This window comes from Schistocerca gregaria, chromosome X (genome assembly GCF_023897955.1).
Source record: "Schistocerca gregaria isolate iqSchGreg1 chromosome X, iqSchGreg1.2, whole genome shotgun sequence".
Lineage (NCBI taxonomy): Eukaryota > Metazoa > Arthropoda > Insecta > Orthoptera > Acrididae > Schistocerca > Schistocerca gregaria.
The window spans coordinates 838,367,047-838,375,505 of record NC_064931.1 but is presented as its reverse complement, the minus strand read 5'-3'; positions in this window follow the sequence as shown (position 1 = coordinate 838,375,505).

Here is an 8,459-nt window from a genome sequence, read left to right as displayed (position 1 = left end):
CTTAATATTTGAAGGTCTGATGGTGCAAAACCAAACTAAATGAGACGTCATTCATCTTCTTTCAACGTGAACGTGAGATTTTAGTTTATAACTACAGTAAAATGTCCATCTGTTTTCTGAAATTAAAGCCGAAAACTTTCTCTGTCTCTTCTGGTCAACGAGATCAAAAAACTGTTTTTGTTCATAACTGCTTAAAAGGGAAAAATTACTACTTCTGATCTTAATTATTCATGACGAGTTCATGTCAAGACAATGTTCTTATCAACCTTTCTTGTTAGAAGTGTTCTGGATCGTTTCACATGGAAGAGAAGTTTTAGTTTATTTAGTTTACTTGCTTTTGTTTATTGTGGGAGAGAGTTTATGGTGCTTTGTGTCTGTGTTATCTACAGAAATTTTTATTTCTTAGTTTCTTATTTTATATTATTTTTCTATGTGAAGCTAATAACTAAAAGTGACAGAATCTCTTTATCAACTGTGACAATTTGGCACTGAGAGTTCAATGGATTTAAACAGTTGCGGAACATTTCGTGGCAGTATGGCATGCATTAAGGGGCGGGCAAACGTTGCACGCGGCTCATGAGCACACAGCGCTGCACGTGTGCTGCTCGCGTGCAATCGTCGACGGGGGCAGTGGCGACAGCCGGCACGTAGCGTCAGTGTAGTACCAGGCTAAGCTGCGGACGTGGATGCGAAGCGACCACTACGTAGTGAACGTTGTATATCAAGGACCTGAAAATGCAGAGTGAATCAAGGATGCGGAGAAGTGGAGTTTGCTGTATTTTAAAAAGGAACGAGAGAATCATTTTTTCTTTGTGCAAGAACGTGAAAAATCGAAGTATTTAATATGTGGCAGAATTATGTCTGGTCAGCGGAAGTTTAGTGTTGAACGCCATTATAATAAATATCACAAGGACGTGTACAATTTATTGTCGTATTCTGCGTGGATGGGGAAATTGACTGGCCCTTAGATGAGCGATGTGACAATACTAGATGAGTCTGACGTAAGTTGCTGTTGTCACGAGAGATCTCCGACTTTCTTTCGTCACGTCCCTCATCCAAGTGATTTAACATATTATGGAACACTGTTTACAATTTTTCAGGACGACAACAATGATGGCCCAGCGGTACGTGCAAGTTATAAGATTGCGCTTAATATAGCGAAAGCTGGAAAACCATTTGCTGAAGGTGAGTTTATAAAGGAGTGCATCAATGACGCTGCTAATTTACTTTGCCCACTGAATAAAAATCAGTTTCGAGCTATCACTCTTTCTCGGCGGACTGTAAGTCGTCGTATAAGTGCCATGACAGGTGACGTTTACCGTCAATTAAGGAGTGCAGTGCTGAAGTTTATTGCATTTTCCATCGCACTTGATGAGTCCACATATATTTCAGACACCACGCAATTAGTAATTTATGTTCGCCGCGTGGAGACTGCTCTGCACATAACAGATGATTTTTTAGATATGACATCTTTTAAAAGCACGACTACCGGCGCAGACATCCTAAAAGCTGTTGAAGAAGCTAACGATTCAGCTGGCTTAAACTGGGAACGTTTGGTGTCAGTGACAACAGACGGATGAAAGAGGAACAAATGGGATTTGTTGGACTACTAAGAAAAAGGCCTCAGCGTACAGAAGAGTCATTGTACAGCATCCTCTGCGTTTTGCACCAAGAAGTACTCTGTGCAAAAACAGCAAAACTGGGGTACGTCATGGAAGTAGTTATTCGGGCAGTTATTTATTTGAGATACCATGGTATTACACATAGCTTCACATATATTTAGCTGAAATTGGAGAAGAGTTCGGTGACATACTATACCACAGTGAAGGCCGCTGCCTTAGCCTCGGTAACGTACTCAAAAGACTTTTTGAGCTGAGAATACCAATAAACCAGATTTTAAAGGACAAAGGAAGGTAGGATCCCATGTTATAATATCCAGAGTGGGTTGCCAACCTTACATTTTTAGTGGACATTACCGGACACGTGAATGCGTTGAACACAAGTTTGCATGGAGAAAACCAGCTAATTTGTGAAACGGCTGAAAAGATGCAAGCTTTCACTAGCAAGCTTCAGCTGTGGGAACGACAGTTCTCGTCAGGAAACGCACTGCATTTCCCTACTCTGTCTACTGTGCCAGAATAGAATCGCAAAGAATATGTTTCCGTATTTAAAGCAATAAAAGTAGAATTTCTCAAGCAATTGGGGAATTATCATATTAATCCCAAGCTTTTGAATGGTTCTCGAGACCATTTGCTGTTTTTATAGATGATACTCATCCCAATTTGCAAATGGAATTAATAGATATACAGTGTAATTCTCGTCTGAGAGACAAGTTCCTTTTGGCAAGACGTGGAATAGACTCTTATCAAGACTTTCGACAGCAAGAGTTTCCTCGTCTCCATTGTGAAGCCCCGAAGACAATGTCAATGTTTGCTTGGAATACGTTTGTGAGACATTTTTTTCTGTTATGAAAATTAATAAGTCTCGGTTAGGAGCAAACATCAGTGATGAAAATTTACCTAGCTGTTTGCGTTTGTCTGTATGTAGAAATTTTGTTCCAGACATTAAACGTATTGTAAACTCCATCTGTGATAAATAAAACGTATCGTAGGTAATAGGTACTCCTTCAAAGCATGATTTCTTTCAAACACTCCAACAAACGTTATGCCTTATTCAATAAAGCAAGCTAGGAATGAAATCTCATTACAGAGGAAGGAGCGGAGAGACGGCATGGTGGGGAGGGGAGAGAAGCGAGTGGCCAGCTTGCCCCTGTGTGCACGCTTAACACCTATTAAGTGCACACCGCACACGTGCAGGATTCCTGCCCTCCCCTTCATTTTTAGTATAATTTCATTTCGTGATAATGCACCATTGTTACGATATCTCGCTAGTTACAGAAAAATGATTTACCCTGATGAGCACCTTTCTGCATTTAAGCTTATTGCAGAAGCAATTAAAACCATGTTTGTACAGAATTAGCTGCCATGTTTCCACGGGTATACATTGATCAGCAAAAATACAAGAATCAACTGTAGCCATACTTTCTCTGATGATATTATTTTGGCAGTAAAACGTAAATTTTTGGAGCTAACACGACACCATGGCAATAAACGAAGCAACGCGAACGTCTGTACAAGTTTAAGATAAAGTTTTAACACTTCGTGTTTTTGATTCAGTCGTTTTCTTTAGATTTATGTCTGATTCTTAGGAATGGTTCGCTTTCCTTGTGGCACGTTTATTGGAATGTGGAGCTGCTACCTAAGTAGAGAATTTTTCATGCTTTATTTCTTCAGTTATCACAGCAAATTTTTTTCGAAGGTGCTGTTTTCCAAGATTTCTGATATCCAGTTCTGCAGAGTTCGCAGTCTTTTAGTGTAACTTCACTGCAGTTTCTCGATATCGTTCTTTTAGCCGCAGTACATCAGCCATTAGGTGGAATTCCCGATGGGTCCTACCGAGAAAGGTTGAGCTCTAGTCGCAGAACTCTCTTCCGAATTTGGTGCAGACGTCGTATGCGGGTGTCGGCAGCATTGCCCCGAGGAACTGCTGCATACTCAAGGGGAGGTTGTATGAGCCATTAATAAAATCATTCAAATGGCTCTGAGCACTATGCGACTTAACTTCTGAGGTCATCAGTCGCCTAGAACTTAGAACTAATTAAACCTGACTAACCTAAGGACATCACACACATCCATGCCTGAGGCAGGATTCGAACCTGCGAACGTAGTGGTCGCTCGGTTCCAGACTGTAGCGCCTACAACCACACGGCCACTCTGGCCGTCTGAGGCATTAATAGATAGTGAAATCAGTGTAGGTGGGGACAGTAGGCTCTGGGCTGGGAACTGAATACAGGTCCATGAGTCGTTCAAGGATCTTGAAGATGCTTCTGTGCGTTGGGGCCACGTGTGTCCATCGTGACGCCAAGATGTCGGGCACATTTTGTCCACTTCACGGCTGTTCCTCTGACGATGACGGGTAACAGAGCTGCTGGCACCGCCTCTTCGCAGAGATGATGGTCTCCGCGTTATTGGGTTGAATGTTGGCAGCCATTTTGCCTCTCAGTCGTCGAGTTGATTTATCTCCGTCTGAAGTTTCCTTTGGAAACTCCGTGAATTACGGCTCTTAGTGCACAAGGCGGTGGCATTAGCATATAAGGCTACATACACCGGTGGTGTTGTGGTGATATCTGATGTGTACAGCGTATGTAGGCTTGGGCCAAGCACCGACCCTTGCGGTATACCGGTCGTGAAGGTACGACGTGATGATTCTCCGTCGTTAGCACGGACGTGAGAGGTACGTCCCCTCCTCAAATTCAATTGAACATTTCTTTGGGTGAGGACGACGCATTTAGGAGTAGTTCTGAGGCTCGTTATTGATCTTGCGGTGTATGGAAACGTCCAACTCGCTGTAGATTTGGAAGCTGTAGACCTCACGTGACAATAACACTGAACTATTTTCCTTATCATCATGAAGAACAAGTGGGCTCGAGTTCTCACAATATGTTTGTAGTGTCGCCCTCTCGGCACCGAAGATGTAGTCTAGTGGTTGCCGAGACTTGACCATCGCCCGACAAGCTTTCTTCCTTATTTCATTCGCTGAAACACTGAAATCGGGTACACAGCTGCTTCTACGGCACTGGTCACAGAACTAAGCTTAATCCGCTCCCTAGGACAGCCCACGAAGCATCCTCAATCTGTTTATTGGAAAAATTAATGAAGTAAAGCGTGGGAACTGCTCATTGTTGCGAGGTGCGCATAAGACAGTCAGACTTCCCTATCTGTTTAGTTTTTGCCGCTCTATGCACTCAATTAGCTGTCAGCGCCAAAGATAGCCACGCTTTTGGCTTCTGTGAAGCTTGACTTGATCCTACGGAGAGGATATGTTTCCAACATTCCCTGTTCATGTTCTGATCACCTTAGGGAATGGATCATCATGACACACCAGCATTCCCAAGCAGAAAAAAGACATATGAAATTACAACTAACGTGCCACAATATGATAGGTAAACAAATAAAAACTAGATACAACAAAATTATGGAAAGGATAGTCACTACTCCCCATATTGTGGAGATACTCAGTTGAAGATACGCACACCAAGAAGACTGTCAGAAAGTTAGCTTTCATCGTAAATAGACAAAACACACACACACACACACAAACACACACACACACACACACACACACGCACGCTAAGGCGCGCGCGCGCGCGCTAACGCAACGCAAACATACATGACCACAGTCCGTCCTCAGCAGCCTGAGACTGTGGTCATGTGTGTGTGTGAGAGTTCCGTTTGTCTGTATTTTTGTGAGTATGTTAAATATATCCGATGAGGCCTTGTTGACCGAAATGTTACTTTCCGACAGTATTTTTGAGGTTTCTATCTGCGACTCAGCATCTACGCTACACGGTAAGCAGCAACTGTCCTTTTTATAGTTTTGTCATATTCCAAGGCGGATTTTTACTGCTTGATTCAAACTCTAGCTACATTACTCCTACGTTAGTATTAATGTGAGACGTCATACTGTGTGTTAAATAACGTGGATTAGTATAATTTAATAATCTTTCAACGTTTTCTATACGCGCTACAAAACATAACCATCAAACTACTTCCCAAATTACATGTTTAAAGTAATACGTAATGCATTATTTAGAAACAAATACGTACTTGGTAAGTACCAAGCCTACATTTTCCTACATTATTAAATGAGACGTCACTGTGCTACATAAAAACAATGGCACAAACAAAGCTAATTATGAGGGGAGATCAAAAAGCTTCCTTTCGAAGGTCGTACAGCCCACAGTCGGTATACCACTCAGACAAATCGCTGTGAACAGTGACTCAATCATCCCATCGACGCATCAGGTTGATGCCCGCTCGGGAGATTGCCGTGTCCTGCTGCTCGAAGAAATCCGTAATTTACTGCTGCACATCCTCGCCCTACGGAAACCGTCGGCCTTTCAATGCCTTCTTTAAGAAGGCGCGATAAACACTCGGGGAGACAACAGGACTAGAGGGCGGGTGCTCGAATGTCTCACACGTGAATTGCCGTAACTTGTACGTTAAGAAATTTGCGATATGGTGGCGTAGGTTCTCATGGACCATGAGCACGCAGAAGGGAACTTGTCGCGTCGTTCCTCAATGGCGATTCGACAGACACGCTGTCCCATATACATACACTACGTGATCAAAAGTATCCGGATATCCTAAAAAACCTACGTTTTTCTGCATTCACGTTTAGCTGCATTGTGCTGCCACCTACTGCCAGGTACTCCACATCAGCGACCTCAGTAGTCATTATACATCGTGAGAGAGCAGAGTGGGGTGCTGCGTGGAGCTCATGGACTTCGAATGTGGTCAGGTGATTGGCGGTCCCTTGTGTCATACGTCTGAACGCGAGATTTTCACAATCCTAAACTTCCCTAGGTTCATTGTTTCCGATGTGATAGTGAAGTGGAAACGTGAAGGGACACAAACAGCACAAAAGCGCACAGGCCGACCTCGTCTATTGACTGACAGAGACCGCCAACAGTTGAAGAGGGACGTAATGTGTAATAGGCACACATTTATCCAGATCATCACACAGAAATTCCAAACTGCATCAGTACCAACTGCATGTACTATGACAGCTAGGCGGGAGGTGAGAAAACTTGGTTATCACGGTCGAGCGGCTGCTCATAAGCAAAACATCACCCCGGTAAATGCCAAACGACACCTCGCTTGGTGTAAGGAGCGTAAACATTGGACGATTCAACAGTGGAAAAACGCTGTGTGGAGTGATGAATCACGGTACACAGTGTGACGATCCGATGGCAGAGTGTGGGTATGGCGAATGCCCGGTGAACGTCATCTGCCAGCGTGTGCAGTGCCAAAAGTAAAATTCGGAGGTGGTGGTGTTAAAGTGTGGCCGTGTTTTTCATGGAGGAGCTTGCACCCATTGTTGCACCGTCACAGCACAGGCCTACATTGATGTTCTAAGCACCTCCTTGCTTCCCACTGTTGAAGAGCAATTCGAGGACGGTGACTGCATCTTTAAACACGATCGAGCACCTGTTTATAATGCGCGGCCTGTGGCGGAGTGGTTACACGGCAGTTACATCCTTCTCATGGACTGGCCTGTACTGAGTTCTGACCTGAATCCTATAGAGCCCTTTGGGATGTTTTGGAACGCCGACTTCTTGACAGGTCTTATCGACCGACATCGATAACTCCCCTCAGTGCAGCACTCGGTGAAGAATAGTCGGCCATTCCCCAAGAAATCTTCCAGCACTTTATTGAACGTATACCTGCGATAGTGGAATCTGTCATCAAAGCTAAGGGTGGGCGGACATCAAATTAAAATCTAGCTTTACTTGTGGGTCGTTTTCAGCCAAGTGTCCGGAAATTTTTGACCACACCGTGTATTCTTCTTCTTCTGATTGATTTCTACCGGTGTGTGTCCTTCGGCAGCCACGGAAAGAATAAATGCACTTTGGTCGTGTTTGGATGCTTTTCGTAATAACGTCGCCGTAGTTAATGTTTCCGCATCAATAACACACACTTTGGAAAGACACGAATGCCACACTACTGCTTTGCCTGCATGTAGATGCTTGCACACCGGAATCTGAGTCGCCCTATGTTCCCTATACGCTTTTAGTGGCTAGGCTGTACGTAAGGGAGTTCTTGGTATGGAATGGGTGGCAGCTGTCGAAGTGGAGGTATTGCTGGTGGTTAGTATGTTTCATATGGATGGAGGTACTGATGTAGCCACTATTAATAAATGTTCAGTAATACCCATATAATTGTAGCCTACGCGATTCACATCGAATTTAAAATGTAATTTCCATACGATGAATAGACAATAACTGCAATGTGCAACAAGAGTAACAATGTCGAGACCGCTGTTTGTTAGTTTGTGTAATCGATTCCCAAGTTAAATAATTAAAATTATAGGCATACATAACACTAATAAAATCAATGATCGGTCCTTAGGACCTCTTATTGTGTACGTCCCCACAATTCAACTATCATTCTCTATGTTTTTCCCTTAATTCCATCGAAGATACTGGTTTGGATCCCACATCATTTATTTTTTTGTATACACAGTGTGTCCCAGTTCTGCTGGGACTGTCGCTATGAAATGTAGGTGTCATGGATTATGTTCACATATAAACGTCGTAGATTATGTTCAGAAAATCACTATATTATTTCCGAATAGTTCCCATGCATCATAACACACATGAAAAAAATTAAAAGTTTTTACAATCAATCACTGTATCCGTATTTGTGGTTATATTTAGTACTACAGTACATTTTTCTTAGACGTCCCTAAGAGCGTCATAACGGTGTCCTTTCATTGCCAACTTCAATTTGGTGAACAACCAGAAGTCGTACGGGACCAATACAGGCTCAAACGGTGGGGGATCCAGGACTGCGTTCCACTTTTTGTCCAAGAACTTGTACACAAACATGGCTTTGTGG